Below are 20615 nucleotides of genomic sequence, written 5' to 3'. Positions count from 1 at the left end.
TACCACTCAGCGAGACTTGGAACTGATTGGTCTTCTCTCTCTCTTTTTGTCAGTCAGTGAGACCTAGCACCGGTTGATCTTCTCTTTCTTCTTCTATCAATCGACGAGACTCGGTGCCGTTTGGTCTTCTCTCTCCTCTTCTGTCAGTCAATGAGACCTAGCGCCGACTGGTTTTTCCTCTCTTCTTTTGTCAGTTGATGAGACTTAGCTCTAGCTGGTTCTCTTCCTCTCTTCTCATCTGACACAGTCGGCAAAACTTAGCGTTGACTGCTTTCATCTCCCCCATCTCCTGAAATAGTCGGCAATGTCTAGCATTGACTGCATCTCCTTCTCCTTCTTCTCCCTCCTCTCTTCCTTCTTCTCTCTCCTTCTGTCCATTCCCTTCATCTCTTTAATCTTTCCTATGCTACTCTTTCATTCGACCAAGAAGGATTGAGGTTAGCATCTCATGGCAGTTCTATCGTCTAGCCATAATGTTGTTACGCAGATTCGCTTGGCCCGCTTTACTGCCACAACAGACCGACCATCATGCTTAGCTAGTCGCTATTGGCAATAGCGTCTAGTAGCAATCCAGTGAGCTATTCTCGATTATCAAGCCCATTTTGCTACCACGTTACCCTCAATTATCCACCAGCCTAGTCACTGCTCTGATCTTCTCGCTTAGTGGAATTCTTCTCTCTCCCCCCCCCGTCTTTCTTTCTTTTTGAATACGCATGCTTGCCTATAATCATCAAAGAGGAAAAAGGTGAGGTGTGACCCATGTATCCCATAACCTTTTCCATATATGTGTGTGATTCCAGGAAAGCACAAAATAAGAAGAATACGAGCCAAGGGAGGCAATTCTGAACCAGTTTCATTACTGGGAGGATTTCTTCGTGATCTAAGAGGGCGCCCAAGAGAATCAGCTTGAGTAAGTCCTGAACCCACCATTAATTCCTCTCTCACCGGTTGGTAACACCTGCCCCCATTTTCAAACGAGGTTCCCAAGAGAGCAATCTGATGTCCTGGGTCTCTCCTAAAACCCGAGACACATGTCGCTCAATCTTCTAGGGATCCAGAGGGTGAGATCGAGGCACCTAACCACCGTGAAGTAATATTTAGCATCGGCAAAGTGAGTTTCAGCCACAAGGAACGGTCTTTTGTCAGCATAGACCGTATGTTGTCTCCCATCTCGGCTATACTTGAAACATTGATGTAATGTTAATGGAACCACCCCCTGGTAATGGAGCCATGACCGACTGAGGAGAATATTGTAGGAAGTGTCGGTGTCGATTACATGAAACTAGGCGTAATCATTCAACTCATCGATCTTAAAACGAAGGCGTACCATGTTAGCTGGCATCTCTCCTGATTGGTTGAACCCTTGAACTGTGACATGGGTCGGGGTAAGATCTTCGGACCCCACCCTAATAGAGTAAGGATCCTCCTTGAAATAAAGTTGACTGCCGACCCTCCATCTAACATAATTCGGTTGATGGGGCAAGCATGTAATTCGTCAGTAACAAAGAGAGGGCGATTATGAAATTTTTCCCGAGCTACAGATCATCCTCTAAAAAGGTGATTGGCATACATCCTTCTAAAATTTTTGGGTTGACCTCAATAGGTTCTACTTCGATTTTGTACACTTTTGGGTTAGAGAGAGTTTGAACCAAATCCATCAGGTAAACCTTTGAGAGCATGAGGGAGTCGTACATACTGATAAGTGCTGGAAGTTTTCGTAGATGCCCTATCACATCATATTTCACCTTTTCTTGATCCAAGCCTTGTTCTTTTGGTCCTGCCACTTATTTGGGTGGTATGTTGGGTTGTGGAGCAGGTTTGAGTAGAGAAGGTTTGTTTTGGCCGGCTGGCTAACTTGATTGCATAGCAGGCTTGGTTTGTATGACAAACGCTTGTGGTTTTGGTAGAGACTGGGTGTATGGGATCAAATGGGTCTCAAGGAATTGGAGAATAGGTGGATTGTTTAAAGTATTGGGATTAGGAAGGAGACCAAGGAGCTGTACGATAGGAAGACTAGTCTTTGAATTAGGAGGCAGTGGCGGACTAGTGAAGTTCAAGGTGCCCGACTTCTATGATGGAGACTGCACATGCTAGGGTCTTTCTCAATCTTTTTCACTGTGTCCTGCTTATATTGATTCCTTCGAATTCTCGATCGAGAGCCTCGAAGTCTAGGTATATCAAGGTTGCACCTGCAGGGAACGTAGAAGAGGGAGAATGAAAAGTAGGAGAAGACGAACGAGAAGGGTTAAAAGTTGGGGGACTTTTAAGGTCGGTCCCCTCATCAGACCGATCTGAGCAGCTTTTTACGTCATTACCAGGGTTGGACGGGTGCAGGGGCTATTTTAGGTCTTTCCCTTGCTTAGACCATTGGGAAGTGCTTTTAACGTCGTCACCTACATTGGACATGTGCTGGGTGGGAGTTAGCACGGGAACGTCTTCTTGACAGGATGAAGAAGGAAGAAGGATCATGCCAAGGATGAAGTCCAAAGGAGGAAGGAGCCTGAGAAATTCCTGCTCGACTATGGGTTGAGCAGTCTTGTTTCTTCGGTGAGTAGCCCTTGGTGGCCATCTCTTTTTGGCTTTCGGAGGTGATGTTTGATTCATCTTGCTAGGCTTGCGAACAGCTCTAGCTTGGCGAAGTACTTCTCGCCTTAAGGACTTGAGTCTTCTTCGGCCATGGCAGACTATCCATGACTGGGAAGTCAAAGATTCGACAGAGTCCGAGTCATTGATAGGAAGGTCTTGCTTTGTGAGATCTTCTTGCCCCGATAGAGGAATGACTTGGGGATCACTTATAGGGAGATAGTAAAACTCTTGACGCTCCCGCATTTTCTTTGCGAATATATCATGGAAGCTTGTGCATTCTAACAGGTGATGGCCTCTTATCTGATTGTATGGGCACCAATGATCTTCAGTCCCCTTAGCAAGGTGACAAGGTTGCCTTGCCTGCTTCAGTGTGATTATGCCTTCCTGAAGCACTATAATGAAGAAGGAGTAAAGGAATGCAGACATTTCGTCTTCCTCTTGAATGGTTACTACATGGGAGGCCTTGACTGCCCCAAAGGCCTTCTTTATGTCTTCGAACTTTATTTGACCCTTCTGAATTAGGGCCTCGATAATATCTTTCAGCATGTAGCAGTCATCTGTGGGATGATGATCCTTCGATGGTAGGCATAATAATTCGCCTGAGTGTCAAGGCCAGGTTGCTCAGGGGACTTGGCTTCCAAATGCTGGATCATATTTTGTTCCAATAATAACCGGAACAGCGTAGGGATCCATTCCTTCTTGAAGGGATAGACCTTGTTCCTATGCCTGGTGAAATAATCACCCTGATCAAGGTTGGCAGGTGGGGGCACCCGGTTGTACAACTGTTGTTGCTTGCCATCCTGGGGTGTTACCTTTTCTGTGCTTACCCCTTTAGAGAGGTCCAAAGTCTGGGAGGGAGCCTTCTTTGAGTCAGTGATTATGACGGCTGCACTGATTACCCCTTTATGTTGGTTACCCCGTGTCTTATTCTAAAAGCTACTATTGCCCCTGTTGTTTACTGAGCTTGTAGATGGTTGTCATGTCCCACCATGGTGGCATGATAAACTTTCTATGTGAACTAATTTAGAGATCAACTCTGACATGGAGGTCGGATTAGAGGCCTCGACATGTAGAGCGATCTCGGGTCGCATGTTTTGCATGCAAGTTTAGACTGCTTCCTTCTCATGTATAGGATTAAGATGGCGGTAAGCCAAATTTCTCCATCTTGATATGAACTAATCCATGGGCTCATCGGGGTCTTGAGTCAGAGTGAGACGTTCGATGGTTTGACCCTCTCTCTCAACCTCATAGAAGTGTTGATAGAACAGTTTCTCCATCTCCTACCTTATATGCACTGAGTTTGAAGGAAGTCGGGCATACTATTGAAATGTTGGGCTATCAAGGGTCTCAACGAATTGTTGAAGAAGAAGTCTCCCATCAGCCGCTGTTTCTCGACATGCTGTCTGAAAGTGGGCAATATGCTAGTTTGGGGACGTGGTTCCATTGAATAAGGTAAACATCCCTTTCTTATAATCGGAGGGAAATGGGACCTGATCAATATACGAGGGGTGTGGCCTTTAATAAGGCGTCGCACCCTGTATCCTTGGGATTTGTCTGTTCTTTAGGCTATGGGTGACCATAGCATCAATGTCTGTCTAAGAGACGAGATGAGGGACAGAATTGTCCTGTGAGGTAGAAGGAGGGGGCTGCCATGGAGGTGCACCATCAGAATGATGGGAATTGAACTCATGATAAGCCGACTGGCGTGCGATGTCGATAGGATCGATCTTTTCCATTATCAAGTGCACCATATCCTCAAACTTGTTCATGCACTCTTCCTGCGCATCACCGGGCTGCCTTACAACCATTACACTGACCGTTTCTCTATGGAGGTCAACGTTGGTGGCAACTGAGGGCTTGCAAACTTGATGGGTCGTACATGGTACGTCAGCCAGTAGGGGGCCCTGACTGTACTCAACTCTTGTATATTGATAGTGTTTGGATCGGTTCTCGATGATCTTGGGACCGTGGCTGCTGAGTGGCTAGGTCTTCTTCTATGACAGTAACCAAAGCACAAGGTTCATGAAGCTCTTCTTCAGGCTTCATCATCTGAAGGGGTAGAAGGGATTCAGGTGAAGAGGGTCGTCAAAATTGATTGTTTTGACTGCCTTGGTCACCTCCCTAGTCAAAATTTGTAGACCTCTATCGCCTTTAGCCTTGAGGTTTTGATGGACCTCACACAAAAATTGTGATCTAGGTTGCAGCTGGTCAGCCCTTCTTGCACGGGAGAGAGCTGTCTCCATCAGGTGCAGCAATGGATGAAGGATAGAAACTAGAGTCATCTTGGGCCAGAGAGGATGAAGGTCTCGATCTTCCTTCAGGTCAATGCCTTGAGGTCTCTTGTGACCTCCAGAGACATGACCAAAGTGACAGGCCTGGTACAGGACGGCACTCTTGGGGGAAACCTTTGAGTGCCAAGGCTGTAGGTGCTTGCTCGATGAAGGAGTGGGTCGGAGAAGAATTGAGTCATGCAAAGGCCCGAGTCTAGGGCAAGGGGACGTCTGTAATGGCGACACGTGTGTGCCCCTTGAAGAAGGATTAGGGGTGATCAGGGGGTCAGCTCGGGCTCTTTCAAGTGATCTAGCCTTAAGAGGTCAAGAACTACAAGCAAGTGTTTGTAGGAGAATAAGTGTAGGCTTGCCCCTTGATAACATCCTCTTTGAGTTACTCGGAGTTCCCGTTTCTTCTATCGTTGCGATCGTATTTTTGGGGAGTAGGTTTGTGAAGATACCCATCTTTTGGGTATCATGGGCATCGTTTCTGTGCCACTTGCACCATTTGTTCTTATCATTAACCTCAAATGGTGGTTCAGATGGTGGTGGGAGTTGAACCATGTTTTTCTTCAAAAGTAACTTCAACACTTTTTCTAACTGGTCTTTGAGAGGAGTGAAGTTGTCCTCTCTCCTTAGATTGTTATTTTGAGCATTAGCTCTAGGCTGACTCCTTCGATTTTGATTCTTATTATTGTGCTAGGTGGCTAAACCCCAAGCCAGTCTGTTAACGACAATTTTGTTAACCTGACCAGAAGTTTTCCCCTTGTCGTTGCTCTTATTTTTATTCTGGGGAGTCGTGATGGGTTTGTTATCGGGCCTAGTACTGAGGGGTGTCCCTCTCGACGTTTCATGTCATGCCACCCACTCGATCATGGAGTCGAAAGAGTGGGGGACAAGTCCCTGGCTAAAGAAGGTCTTGTATTCAAAAGCTGCATTTTCTAAGGCCATGGAGATTTTAGTTGGGTCGGTAAGTGGTCGGTAAGTGGACATTCTCCTAGGTTTTGTTTGGTTGCACTGAGCTCGTCCAGGGAAAGAGATCTTGGTGTTGACCCACGGTAATGAGAGAAAAATTGAACATTTCGTCTGGAGTTATGTTTGGTTGAGTGGTCATTATTCTCCGATGCCAATTCAAAGCCTCACCGGTCAAAGTTTGTGAAAACAGGGCCATCAACTGGTTAGGCCTATCTTGCAAGGCTCGACTGGAGAGGAGGTACGCGTTGACGTGAATATCTGGGTCACTCTTCCCATGGAATTTTTTTTTAAACTCTGGGATGACAAACCCAAGGGGAAGGTCTTTCATGCCTCCAAGGGTCTCATGAACATAGGCCTTTAGGGGTAGGATTTCATGCATACTCATCCTTACAAGCATATCTTGTATCGCTTTTAAGGTGCTTGTTGGGTATTTGGCATGAGAGTAGGCCCACCGGTCGGTGGGTTCCCAAGTGTAGATTGGGAAGTTGAGATTTGGGGTAGATGTGGGCCTATATGGGCCTGAGGTTGATGGGTCGCGGTTACCGAAACGGTTAGATACATTTGTGCCTGAGGGGCATACTGGCCCATAGTTGTCCCCTCCAGTTGCAGAAATGGCACGGTTTGTTGGACCGTATGGACTAAGAGGACCGATTGAAGAATCGGCTGACTTGGTTGTGCCAGGAGTTGACTTATACTGCTAACTTGGTTTGGGTTTGACCCGTGAGTTGAGGCATGAACATTGTAATCTAAGTCAACCAGACTTTTAAGGGCAACTTGAATGCCCATCTCGCCTAAGGGTTGATCTAAACTGATGCCTCTGCTCCGTTTAGTGTTAAGAACATCGTGAGCGATACTATGGTGGCTCGAGGTTGGATTGGATCTCCTAGACCGAAGTGGGTCTTGGTTTTGAGACCGCTGCATCTCGGGGTTATCTTAGTTCGAGTTATGGGAATTGGTGCTAGATGCTGCATGAACTTCTTCCCTCGCATTGCTCTTGCTTTGGTTGCCTAAGGTCAGACAGCTCCTATTGTGGCTACGTAAGGTTCCCTATAGGATAATGCCAGGCCGGACCCCCTGGCTGTTCAATGTTTTTCAGGTGGAGCCAAATTTCAGACCATACAGAGCTCAGGGTTAGGAGTGGATCCTTGGGACTCAACTTCTAATTGAAGATCTGGATGATGGATAATGGATTGGCCTGAGTTCTTGCCGTAATCCCAAGGGATTGCGACATATTGGTCCCTAGGTTTGGGAAGGTTCGGTTTAGAGTCAGCCGTGGAGCGGTCATCATAATCGTTTTGGGTAACCAACATGATGACTTTCTTTTGCCTGATTCTAGAGTCTAAGCTTAGGTAAGATATAAACTCGATGACTTAGGGTAGACTCAGCCTGACTCTAGGGGCAAAACCTTAACTAAGACCAAGGCTAGGACTAGACCGGAATCTAGACTTGCTAAACTCAATGGGTTTTGGTTCAGATCCTAACTAGGGTAAGCCTAGTCTAGCTCTAGAGGCAACTCTAAGCTTGGACCTATCCTAGAACCTAGACTAATATCTAGACTAGATGGGTGCCAGTCTAGGCTTGGACCAAGAGTGGGTCTAGGTTCGGACCTGGGTGTGAGCCTGGTTCGGACCTGGACTGAGCTGGGTGCAAGCCTAAGCTTTGACCTAGAGGGTTATGATAATCAGACCGAGTGTGGCCCCGAACTGGATCAAAGTTTGTTTAGGAACGAGCCCTTGGCTCAGACCAAAAGGGGCCTAGGTTCAAACCTGGGTGTGAACCTGGTTCGGATCTGGGCAAGGCTGGGTATAAGCCTGAACTTGGACCCAGAGAGTTTTAATGATCAGAATAGGTATGGACTTGGACTGGATCAAAGATGAACTAGGAACGAGCCTTCATCTTGGACCAAGAGGGGCCTAAGTTCGGACCAAGGCGAAACCTGGTTCGAACCTGGGCTATGCTGGGTACAAGTCTAAACCTGGACCCAGAGGGTTCAGCTCGGACCAAAAGCAAATTCAGCCTGAGACCTAAGATCAATAAGCAATCAAGCAAACGAAACAGTTTGACCTAGTATAGTACTGTAGGTAGGTTTGGCTTGAGAGTGGGTTCCTAACTACTGAATGCGGCTAGGCTGATATAGGTCCCCGCATAGCTCCTGACCTCCTGTTATAGGATTTTGCCAAGTCCTATTATACGCGGTGTTACTTTGAGGCGACGGATTACGGAGGGGTGATCACAGTTAAAGTTGCGCAAATCCCAACTTCCTCGACTCTCAAAGCTGGGTTCCCTTCATGCCATTAACGTAGATTTTGCAGGTTTTCAAAAAATTTGTTTTCTGGTTTTTTTAGATTCTCGTTCGGTGTGTGCTAGAGTGTGTAAAGAAGCACACAAATGAAAATAAATTCAAGCACACAGGCACACAATAAGAAAGAAAACAAGTGAGCAGTCGGCGCTGATCGTGCCTAGTGATGCGCGCTTCGAGGTGAAACTCGCTCGAGGCACAATATAGATGGAGGGGTGCAGAACCCCTAAGAATGTATGGCCAAAGTAGTGAAATCGAGCACAGTTCGTGCAAGTCGAGCGCGACCCGAGTCGAGGATGACTCGAACAGGACACAGTTCAGGGAGGTTTCAAGCAACCTTCAATCAATTTTTTTTTTTTTTATATTTTTATATATATATTTTCTTTTAAATATGATGAAAAACAACTAAAATAAGCATGATGAAAGAAGGAAAAATAGGAATTCGATCAAAATTAACAAACTAAAATGAAAAAGAAAAGTCAGGAGAAGGACAGACTTATCTGAAGGCTCTGAAATAGGCCTGTGGGTCCCAGAATTTGTTTGGGACCTCTGTGATTGATCGGCACGGACCGGGTCTCCCGTGCGGCACAGGTCATATCGCCCAAAAAAAAAAATTTAAAAAAGAATTATCTTGTTTATCTTGATAAAATAAGGATATTGAAACAGAAGAACAGTAGATAGAACAGACCTGTATTAAGCAAAATAACTTTTTGGCATTTTTAAAAATTTTATTTTGCTATAAAATTGTGCGAACAGTCACAAAAGAGACCCCAAACCCAGCCTGAAAATTTTCAAAAAAATCTGAATTGGGCGACATGGGGCACCAAAGGGCGTGTCGCCCTGGACCTGGGCGGCACGACCCATGTCGCCTGGGCAGCACGCTCTATGTCGCCTGGGTGGCACGCCTAATGTTGCCCAAAACGTTATTATTTTTTATTTGTTTTTATATTTTTTTCTTATAGATCTTGATAAAATAAGCTTACTATAAACTTGGAGAAACAGCAAAAAAAAACGTTGTTTCTTAAAATAAATTAAAATAAACCGACACGAGAGGACCGCAGATCTAACAAAAACATATTTTTTGTATTTTTAAATACTTTATTTTGACCTGAAAATTTGTGAACATTCACAAAATGGTACCTAGAACATGCCTGAAAAGTTTCCAAAGATTCTGAGATTTTTGAAATTTTGATGCTCGGATCACGCTCGATATGCCCCACGGTGGGCGCCAAAATGCTCCTCGGTGGCATGAGCCTAAACTGCCAACCAATTTTATGAAATTTTTTCTCCTATATGTCATGAGCCTAAACTTCCAACCAATTTTAAAAGAAAAATAAAAATAAAAAAGACAACGCCCCACGGTGGGCGCCAAACTGTTTACCGTGAAATATCAGAGAGAGCTTTCGATGAAGATCTCTAGATTTTAACACCTTAAACTAAATGAAAATGCATTAAAAGAGTGGTAAAGAAATGGGACGAATTGAATTCAGATCTGAGGCCAGATCTGCCCAAAAACGTGCATATCTATTCTCAGATCTGTGGTAGTGTCAGCATGATCTAGAGCGTGCAAAATGCGATCTTAAATAAAATTAACAAAAAAAATAAAAATAAAATTAAAATAATGCAATAATAAGAAAAAGAAATAAATGGTACCAAGCCGGGCTGGATGGCTCGGGACTCCCGAGCCTTCAGGGGTTCGCCTGTATCAAAACCGATCCTGTTGTGTCTCTCTGAGTCGGATGTTTATCGGCAAATCTCTTCGGTTTGTAGGCTTTGATTTAGGGTTTTGTGTCCTAAGGGTAGATCTGGTATGTCTTCTAAGGGTAGATCTGGGTTTCTCTCAAGGGGCTAAGGCTACTTGACACAATTTTCAGGGTTTTCTCTCCTGTAACTCCCTCACGTTTTCCATGTCTATCTATTCTATTTCTTTTTCTCTGCAAGGGGTTTTTCTCTCTCTAGTGTTTCCTTTTCTGAAGTCCCCCCTATATCTCTCTCCGTCCCCCTTTAAATGGTTCTGAAAAGATGCTAAAAGGGAGGGAAAATTTTTTGGGGAGAATATCTTCCCGTAACCAGCCAGCAAACTCAGCTAAACACGCATTTTAGAGGTCTCAGACCTGGCCTGGGCGACACTGGTCGTGTCGCCTGGGAGACAAGCTCCATGTCGCACACACTAATTTTTGTCAAAATTGATATTTTTCACTTCTGGTGTGTTCCTCAGCCTCTTGTGAAGGTCTTAGAGAAAATTTGGGTCAAACATGATTTTTTTACTATTTTTAATGATTTTTTTGGAAAAACATAAATCTAGGTCAAAAAGGGTTTTTGCAGGGTTCTGGGCAGGCCAACTGCTTCCGAATAACGAGGTAGGCAATGTGAACTATGGATTTGGGTTTACTAGGTTAAGTATGGTTCTAAGGGTTCAAAAAACCACAGAATTTGCAAGATTAAAAATGGGGTGTCTACACATGCATTACTATCAGCCTCTCGATGGCTAGAACTAAATTGCCACGGGAGAATGAGAGGACCTTGATTGACTTGTCAAAATCCCTCTCCATTCTCCCCTGATTGAGCTTGATGTTCTGCTGAGCCTCTATCCTTTTTTCATCGAGTGCATCCAATTCTTGATATCGAAGTTTGACTCTCTCATCTTCTATTAGTCCGTGATGTATAGCGACACGTAGCGAAGGGATTTGAATTTCAAGGGGTCAAACTGATTTTCCCCCATAGACTAGGGAATAAGGAGTGGAATCAGTGGCATTTCGTGTGGTAGTGCGATAGGCCCTCAAGGCTTTAGGGAGTTTCTCATACAAGTTCTTCTTCATCTTTGATAGTGATTTCCTTAAAATGTTGCACAGGGTCTTATTGAACGCTTCAGCTAATCCGTTGGCTCGAGGGTGGTACATAGTTGAGTACCTCCGTTGAGTACCTCCACTCGAAACCGAACTGGTTAACCAAGCGATCAATGTGATAACCTCTGAACTGAGGGCCATTGTCCGATATAATCCGATCAGGAACTCCAAACCGATATATGATGTGATGTCCCAGGAAATTAGCTATTGTGGTCCTAATAACTTTTTTAAGGGAGACAGCTTCAGCCCACTTAGAGAAGTAATTTGTTGCAGCTAGAATAATGACATGACCCATTGCCGAAGGAGGGTCAATAGGCCCTACAATGTTCATCCCCCATTGTGAGAAGACCAAGATGCCATTGTAGGGTGCTCTAGAGGCTGGTGAACGAGGGTTGAATGGATATGGCACACCTAGCACATCTTAGCATAGTCTAAGGAATCAGCAATCATCGAAGGCCAATACTCACCCAATCTGCGTATCCATCCATAGAGCTTAGGAACGGACTGATGCAATCCACAAATTCCCAAGTGTACTTCTTTCACGACCTTATTTGTTTCTTCTGCGTCCACACATTTAAGAAGAATGTTGTCAAATGACCGTTTGAAGAGAGCTTATCCTTCAAGGAAAGTATACTTGGTAGACATTCGACGCAAGCTATTGTGCTCGACACGGTCCTCCAGAAGTCTACCATGTCATAGAAAATTAGTGATGGGCTCTAACCACTTACATCAAGGATATTCTTGGGGATGTCGAACCTCTTCTTTCGGGTTTCGAATTCCCTCAATTTGAAAATAAGTTCAATGGGAAAGGTGATCCTGAAAACTACATCATCACTTACCTATTAATTTTTCCTGCACTTGAAGAGAAACCTCGCCATCTCAAGGCCATGTTTCAGTACACTCTCTCCGGACAAGCTTTAACATGGTTCCGAAAGGTGGTATCAAAATACTCAAATCAAAGTCCATATGAGTTGTTTCAACATTTTGTTGAGCAATATCACGGGACCAGGGAGAGATCAATGACCCTTGATGAATTGGTCTCCATTAAATTCAATCCGGGTGAGTTGTTTATAGATTTTGTCCAACGATTTTGGAAGGCTGCATCAAAAGTCGTTGATTGCACACTTTTTGAATCCTCTAAGATCGGTATGGCCATAGAGCATTCGGCCTTTCTCTTTTGACTCAATACTAGAAATGGTTTCACGTTATGAGAGTGCAACAAAAAAGGCCCAAGATCGGTTACCATTTACACTAGGGCAAGAGCCTGATGAAACCATATTGGGGCAAGAGTGAGATGAAGTAATGAAGAAACAAGAGCCTGACTATAGTGAAGATTCATCTGAATGTAACCCCGAAGAGATGACAATTGACGAATTTGATGGCGATCCCAAGTCATAACCATCATCAAAATCATTTAAGGACATAGATGGGGCTTATTCAAAGCAAGGCGACCCCAAGTCAAAACCATCAACCAAATCATTTAAAGATATAGATGGGGCTTATTCAAAGCAAAGCCATGTAATATTAGCTGACAGGATTGATGAAGATGAAGAAGTCCTAGCTGGTATCAACTTGATAAAGATCGATGAGTCCTTGCTCAAGCATGAAAATTATCTAATATGGCCTTGGGGTACAAGAAGAAACCGCCATGAAAACGAAGACTGTATCAACTTGATAAAAACTTGATAAAGATCGGCGAGTTAAAATCCATGTTCAAGCTTGAAATTCATCCAATATGGCCTTGCGACACAAGAAGAAATCACCCTAAAAATGAAGATCAAAATGTTAGAGTGACATATTTTATCGAGGAATTTCAGAAACCGAATCATAAGAATTGCCTTAGGTCTAAATCTATTCAATGGGGAGCTCCTATAGAATTAGAGAAGTCCAACCCACAAAAGGAGGAAACAATTCTCAATAAAAGTTAAGAATATGAAGATACAAAAGGACCAACTTATCCACCCCATGAGAAAAATACCAGATGAGCATGAATGCACTCAACACCCTGTGGCTAGGGAATTTCATAAAAAAAATGCCAATGATTGCCTTAGCTTAGGGTCCATGATCTAAGAGAGAATGGAAGAGCAAACTATCCCACAAAAAGTTCCAATTGAAGTGGAAGAAACAAACTTACAGAAGACTCAAGAGACACCTGTCCTAGGCGTGGGGCAGGGGGGAATATTCCAATTGATGAGGATAACTGTAGCCAGAATTTTAAAACTCAAGAAAATGAGAAAAGCACAACAAATATCTCAATTTTGGTCAAAGAAACGAGCACACAAAAAGTTCAAGACATCCTTGTGATACATGTCTCCACAAAAGAAAATGATCTCATCTTTCAAATAAGTGCAGTGGATGACCCACAGGAGGCTCAAGTCATCAACGAGCTCAATAGAAGCTAGGGACTCCCAAGACTACATTTGTGAGGAATTCCTTAATCTCAACAGTACAATCCACAAAGAAGCAAAAGAGTCAAGCCTAGAAAATTATGTTGAACTATCCCTTAATGTGAACCTAAAAGCAGATCCATCCCCTCAAGAATGGATGAAATAAACTAAACCACTAGAAATCCTCAGAGGCTTACCTGGGCCACCTTCAATTGACTTCTTGGTAAAACCACCTATTTGGGATGAACAGGTGATTACGCAGAAAAAGCAAGGGATCCAAATTTGATCAATCCTGAAGATCCAACACCTCCGCAAGAGTTAAAAGAAATCAAACCCCAAGAAATTCTAAGGGGACCACCTGGGCCACTTTCACAGGATTTTCTGAATAACTCGCCTATACAAGATGAAGAACCATACATATAGAATTATATTATTCCCTGAAGAGAAATGATCCAAAGAAAATGATAGGGGCAGGGGCATGATTCCACTACTTGGGGCACCCCACATTGAAAGAAAAGAAGAAGATCCAACATGGGCAGTCCTATCCACCAATTTGATAGGGATCGCCCCATCTGATGAAAATACAATAGAGGCGGTCTCATCCAAGATACTGATTGTCTCATCAAATGGAGAAGACCCTACAAGGGAACCCTGTCAAACCACTTGATAGGGGCACCCTCACTTGATGTTGAAAATAAAGCAAGGGCAACCGATGAGGCCCACACATTATACGATGACTCCCAACACGCCTTGAGGCGATGTGCTCCTTAAGAGCAACATGAAGTTGCAACTGAAAAAGATTACCAAAAAGGCATGGGTGATCACTTACTCATCCCTTTCAAATAATCCAAGTGGGGCATCCATGCTTTGCTTAGGCTTTCTACTCTGTGGTATTGACAATCTAAGGAGTTGAAAAAAAGAAAAAAAAAAAAAAAAGAATGAGTTCAGCCAACCCAACGAGAGATTGAAGGACAATGAAACTGAGAGTGACTCTGAGTCTGAAGATCAAAGCTCGAGTGAAGTTGTCTAAGGAGGAAATATTCTATAGGAATTCAACAACCTTTTTGCCAAAGAAGTATCAGATACCAATTAGGGGCAAGGAAAATCTAAGGATAACCAAGACTAGGACCTCCTTACCACTTGGAAGAAGGAAGGATGATGGAGTTTTTCTCTATTTTTTAGGACGAAGTGCCACAAGAAGAAAAAATGCCACTGACTCTTCTCCTCCTCCTCTTTCTTCATCTTCTTCTTCTACAAAAAAAAAAAAAAAATCCGCTGAGATGAAAAATCGAAAGTAATCTCGAGTGTTGGGAAAAAAAACCACTAAGCTAAACACCCGAAAGAGACCCTAGCAGTAGAGAAAAAAAATTTCCGTCAAGCTAAAAATCCGAAAGGAACCCCAAGCATTGGAAAAAAAAAAGCTACCGAGCTGATCACCGAAAAGGGACCCTGGGGTGATAGAAAAAATAGAATTTCTCTATATTTTCGTCTCTTCTCTAAAATCTCCAGAAATTCTTCTCTTCTCAAGTTAGAATGATGTCAAAAAGCAAAGGAAGGCATCAATTCAAGAAAACTTGAAGAGGCTCAACTATCTGAAGTTTGAAAGAGCAGTAGTGGAGGAACAAAATTGGAAGTCCAAGGATATTTTGAGCACTCTGAGGCACATCTCATATTATCTAAGACACCGGTTTGTTCCGAAAACAAGAAAAAGTCTTCCTTGAATTGTGACAGAGGAGCCAAGATTGGAAGATGGTGAAATACTTAGTGATTCCTCGTCCTGAAAGTCGACAAGCTCATTGAAAAAAAAAAACAAAGGAAGAAGAAGAGAGAGATCCATGGTAGCATGAGCCTAAACTGCTTACCAAAACTTGTTTTCAAAATTTCTCATCCATTTTCAAAATTTCCCTTATATCTCATGAGTTTTCAAAAACCTTAATTTCTTTGGTTAAAACATAGCCTGAAACTCTGTTTCTATTTCAAAAATCAATCTGTCTTAAAACCCTTTTAAAATTTTTTAAAATACAAAGGAGTTTCATAGAGGCTTGGATATGATACGTCCGCCGCCACCAAATCCTGGACTGCCACGCTTGCTAACCCTTAGGAACACAGAGACCAACCCATAGGTTCTCATACCAAAAAAGCCTGGATTTGTGGACTCCAATAATCAGAATCGAAAGCAAACAAGAAGTTCAATTAGCCATAAATTCACCATCCCATCATTTTTTCTAAATAAAAATATCATTTTATTAGAGAATTAGACCCTAGAAAAGCGGTTTAAAGTCAAAGATGACTACACTAGCAGCTTCCCAAATAACATTGGAGTGACTGCAACAAGAAGTGTCACCAGCTCAAAGATAGCACGGTTCCTGTTGACTGTCACTTCGGATCCCAATTGTCGGAGACTTCTCAACCACACTGACTCAAAGATAGTAGTGTCAGTTCGATGTCTTACGGATCAAAAGCATCCATCAGCGTACCTCCTACCCAAGAGGGTACTGATCATTCAACAGAATGATCCCTCGAAAAAGGTTTTCCTTCTCATCGTGTCTCAGGTGTCTACTTCTTTACCATTCATTTGGTGCCCCAAATGAATGTCAAAGGGGGGCAACTGTAGACACCCTCTCGAAATTCTGGCTAAGGGAACTCCTAAAAACCTCGATTCTGGTCCTAAATGACCACACAAACCCTAGTATACCATAGGAAACCTAAATTAATTACTCCAAAACTATCCAAATCCTATCCCAACTTAAAGTAGAGCTCGAGATCTCTCCAGCGGTCAAAGAATCGCCTAAATCAGACATACGGATAAAAAGATATAATAAATAACAATTTAGTCCCTATGAAACTCAAGTGTCGGGCCACGGGTGGTCTGTAACGCTATCTGGCAGCCCATATGCAGTTTGATGACTCAAACACGGCCTGGTGATGCAGTCAACATGTTTTATGATACAGTAAAAGCGTTTCCTTGAATTATATAAGGCACAAACTCCAAGATAAATCCAAAAAATTTCGAAAAAAATCCAAACAAATCAGGAAAAATCACCAATTAAATATTATAAATACCTCCTCTCCCTAACCCAAAAGGATGACAAAAAAGAGACCAAAAAAAGAAAGAAATCCCTTAGAAATTCTCGAAATTATAAATATTGCCCAAAAATACCCAAAAAAAAAACTATAAAAATTCCTAAAAAATTTAAAAAAATTTCCAAAGATCAAAAAAAATCTCAGAATTCATATTCAACCTCTGGAGAACCTAAAAACCTTAGAAAACTAAGAAAAATTATTCTTCAATCCCAAGAAATACCAAGAAAAGCCTAAGTAGACCTTACTTAAAATCCCCAATGTTTCCCCTACTTTAGGAACCATAGATTTACGTCAAAGAGCCTTAGATCTACCAATTCCAATAAGCAAAAATACCAAGAAAAGCCTAAGTAGACCTACCTAAAATCTTCAGTTTTTCCTCTGCCTGGAGAACCCTAGATCTAGGTCAAAGAAACTTAGATCTACCAATTCTAGCAAGCAAAGACATCCAAAAAAAAAGAGATGGTGGCGCAAATCGGAAGAGCGGCTTGATCCAAGCCTAAAACTCTGGGTTTTGGGTCCCTAGAGGTAAGTATCACTTTTTTTTTGCTTAATTTAGTTTGTTTTTATTCATCTAATTCTCTATTTTATCCTCTTTTTTTCCTGAAAAATTAAATTATTATTAACTTTGATTAAATTTAAAAGTGTTTTTAGGTTAAAATATGGATTTGGAGCTAACACTGCTAGTGGATTCAGCAAAAGACCGAATCTGTATAGATCTGGGATTTTTCTGAGCCTATAATTCTAGTGACCCCACTTTCTTTACCTTTTCAAAAGTAACTTAATTTTTACTAAGATTTGAGCAGATCTCATCCCAAGGATCAGAACAAATCGGAGCATAAACACGGTTTACACTCCTATCTACGTCGATTACGCTTTGATCCTTGGGATGAGATCTGTTCAAATCTTAGCAAAAACTGAGTTACTTTTGAAAATTTAGAGAGAGTGGGGTCGCTTGAATTATGAGTTCAGAAAAATCCTAGATCTATACAGATCCGGTCTTTTCTGAATTCACTAGTAGCGACATCTCCAAATCCATATTTTGACCTAAAAACGCTTCTAAATTTAATTAAATCTAATATTAATTTAATTTTTAGAATAAAATAAAAAAAAAAGTAAATTAAATGAATAAAAACAAACTAAATCAAGCAAAAAAAGTGATACTTACCTCGAGGGAACCAAAACCCGGAGTTTCAGATTTGGATCAAGCCGCTCCTCTAATTTACGCCAGCATCTTCTATTTTTGGATGCCTTTTCTTGCTGAAATTGTAAAATCTAAGGTTCTTCTACCTAAATCTAGTTCCTAAAGTAGGGGGAAAAGCTGGGAATTTTAGGTAGGGTCTATTCTATGCTTTTCTTAAGATTTCTTGGGATTGGAGAATAATTTCTCTTAGTTTTTTAAGTTTTTTGGGATCTCCAAAGGTTGAATATGAATTCAAATATTTTCTTTGATTTTTGGGGATTTTTCTAATTTTTTAATAATTTTCTAAAGGATTTTCCTATTTTAAGTATTTTTGGGCCATTTTTCTATTTTCAAAAATTTTTAAGGGATTTCTTTCTTTTTTTGGTCTCTCTTTCATCCTCCTTTTTTATTACCAAGAGGGGGTATTTATAAGATCCAATTGGTGATTTTTCTTGATTTTTTTGAAATTTTTTCGAAATGTTTTGGATTTATCTTGATTTTTTTAAAATTTTTTCGAAATGTTTTGGATTTATCTTGAAGTTTTAGCTTTATCTAATTCAAGAAAACGCCTTTACTACTTCATAAAACACGTTGACTACACCATCAGGCCGCGTCTGTATCATTAAGCTGGATATGGGTCTTCCGGGCCGCGTAACAGCTCGGCTCGCGGCCCGCACTTGGGTCTCACATGGACTAAATTGTCATTTGTTATATCATTTTATCTGTAAGTCTTATTCAAGCGATTCTTGGACCGTTGGAAAAATATCGGGCTCTACTTCAAGTCTGAATAGGATTTCGATAGTTTTGGAGTAGTTAAATTAGGTCTAAGCTACCTATGATCTACTAGGGGTTGTGTGGTTCTTTAGGACCAAAATCGAGGTTTTTAGGAGTTCTCTTAGCCATAATTTTGAAGGAGGTGTCTGCAACAATATTTGAGTTGATCTGTCTTTGTGACCGATACAAATCCGAGTATAAACAATGTACAAGTACTAACAACAAGAAAGGAGTTCTTTTACCTCCAAATCAACATCAATATGTAGGAGTCCTAACGACTTAGCCTGACATAGAGCTGGCAATGGGCCGAGCAGGATTGCCTAGTCGTCTCGGCCTTAGAAAGTAGGGCATGGGTGAACTGAGCCGAAGGCTGAGCTAGGGCCAATGTTGGCCTAGTTTGGCCCAATCTAGCACTAGGTAGCTTGAGTTTTAGCCTAGTTTGTTACAGAATTTGCTATTCATGTGAGTAGTCTATGAGATCTGAATTTTTTGTTACAGAACTTTCATTTATTTTATGCTCGGTCCAACCCTAATAGGGCTAGGGAGCCTTAAACCAGCCCGTTGCCACCCTTAGCCTCACATATAGAGAGAATATTTGACACATACAAGTCCTAATAACCTTAACCTAACTTAGAAAGATACATAGGGAGAGAGAGACTCTCACCTACAAGAGGCCGCTCCGCAAGTAGAAGTGCACTCCCCTGTTGATGCACATTTTTGAAGTTTCAGTCCATCTTTCGTCCCTAGGTAGCTCGGCTGTAATTCCACCGAATGTTAGAACTTTCATTGCAATCTTTCATCCTCCAAGTTTCCCCACGAGAATATAATTTTCTCTCTTTATTTGATAACCAATTGCTCTCTCCCCTCGTTCATGCTCTTGCCTGTTGTGTTTCCAGACCTGAAACTTGAAAGAGTAATTGAGAAGAAAACAAAAATATATACAATCCCCCAATCAAGAACCCATTCTTTCTAAGTATGTCATGGATCTTTTCTTCCCATTTATCTCTAGGTCTTCTCTATTTGTGTTCAATTTGATTAAATTTTGAAACCCAATATCTCTCGCATAATATCTCTTTTGTTTTCTTGTTTATCTTGGTTCATTCAAGAAAAATTTAAAAAGCAAAATATAAAAGAAAAAAGACCCAAGAAAACATAAAAGGAGCGAAGAGAATATTACCTTTTCAAGGTGGTTTTGTTGTTCCCCATGTTTGATTGCAAGAGATCCGGCATATCTCTCTCATGATTGAAGCCTTGCCTGACGACAAACCTGCTGTTGTTCCCTAAAACTGCAAAACCATTGTCCAAATTTGGGTGAAAATCTGATGATGAAGAGAGACACAAAGATTCAAAAAGTTGGTGGAGGAAAGAAAAGATCTAGAAGTGAACCCATTTTTGGTATGCTCGAAAACAAAGTTTCTTTGAATAGCAAATTCTGTAACAAAAATTCAGATCTCATAGACTACTCACATGAATTTGAGAAATAGAGCCATAAATTCATCACATCTTCAACAAGAAACAAATAAAATATACAGTAAAAGAATCACACAAAAAAAATTAAAGAGAACAAGTAGAAAGATGAGATACCTTGCTGCTTACTTCTCTCTGCAAAAATCTGATACGTCTCTCCTCTCTCTCTGCCAAAGGTTTCAAATATCTCCCTCCTCTCACAAGAAGATTTATAATATCAGACAATAATTAGAATGAATTATTCAAATAGTAAATCTCATCAATAATTTATATGATAATTTTGTTTTAATAGAAGAGAAGAATCAACCAATCTATCATTCCATATATATTGGAAAAAGAATCAAGAAAATTAACCAAGATAGAGAGAAGGAAATTCTATGACATAATCTTATTAATGGGATATCTATCCTCTATTTAATAGGAGTCGATATCTATCCTCTATTTAATCGGAGTCCATGTGAAGTTGGACGTGGAGATTAGATACCTAGGGTTATTATATAAAATACCTGATTTTGTGGATTTTTTTTTTTTTTTCTTTTACATTTCCACTTTCCAATGAAAAGTATATATTTAAAGTTTTGTGGATTTAACTGCCACTAATTATTCTTTAAAGAAAGAAACTGTATGCCAATTTAAACGAAAAATTAATTTTTGGTAATGAGAAAATACAAGAATTGAAATATAATTTATAATTATTGACTAGTTCAAATAATGGACTTAACCCATGCCTATATTCCTAAGATAATC

At 41.4% G+C, this 20615-nt stretch overlaps 1 long non-coding RNA gene across 3 annotated transcripts in view; it reads right to left on the bottom strand.

Annotated features, from left to right (window-relative positions):
* Positions 1 to 20228, bottom strand: part of LOC110006510 (uncharacterized) — a 65799-nt gene extending 45571 nt beyond the window's left edge. For 2 of the 3 annotated variants that reach the window (XR_016044974.1, XR_016044975.1), the window contains exons 1-3: positions 19986 to 20228; positions 19579 to 19687; positions 19066 to 19299 (exon numbers count right to left, since the gene is read on the bottom strand). This is a non-coding gene — a long non-coding RNA (uncharacterized LOC110006510). The remainder of the gene's footprint in view (positions 1 to 19065; positions 19300 to 19578; positions 19688 to 19985) is intronic. The other variant, XR_002279538.2, reaches the window with a different exon arrangement.
* Between the last annotated feature and the right edge of the window lie 387 nt (positions 20229 to 20615).

This window comes from Amborella trichopoda, chromosome 11 (genome assembly GCF_054954075.1).
Source record: "Amborella trichopoda isolate Santa Cruz 75 chromosome 11, AtrichopodaSantaCruz75HAP2 v2.0, whole genome shotgun sequence".
Lineage (NCBI taxonomy): Eukaryota > Viridiplantae > Streptophyta > Magnoliopsida > Amborellales > Amborellaceae > Amborella > Amborella trichopoda.
This window is presented reverse-complemented; position numbering and strand designations above follow the sequence as displayed.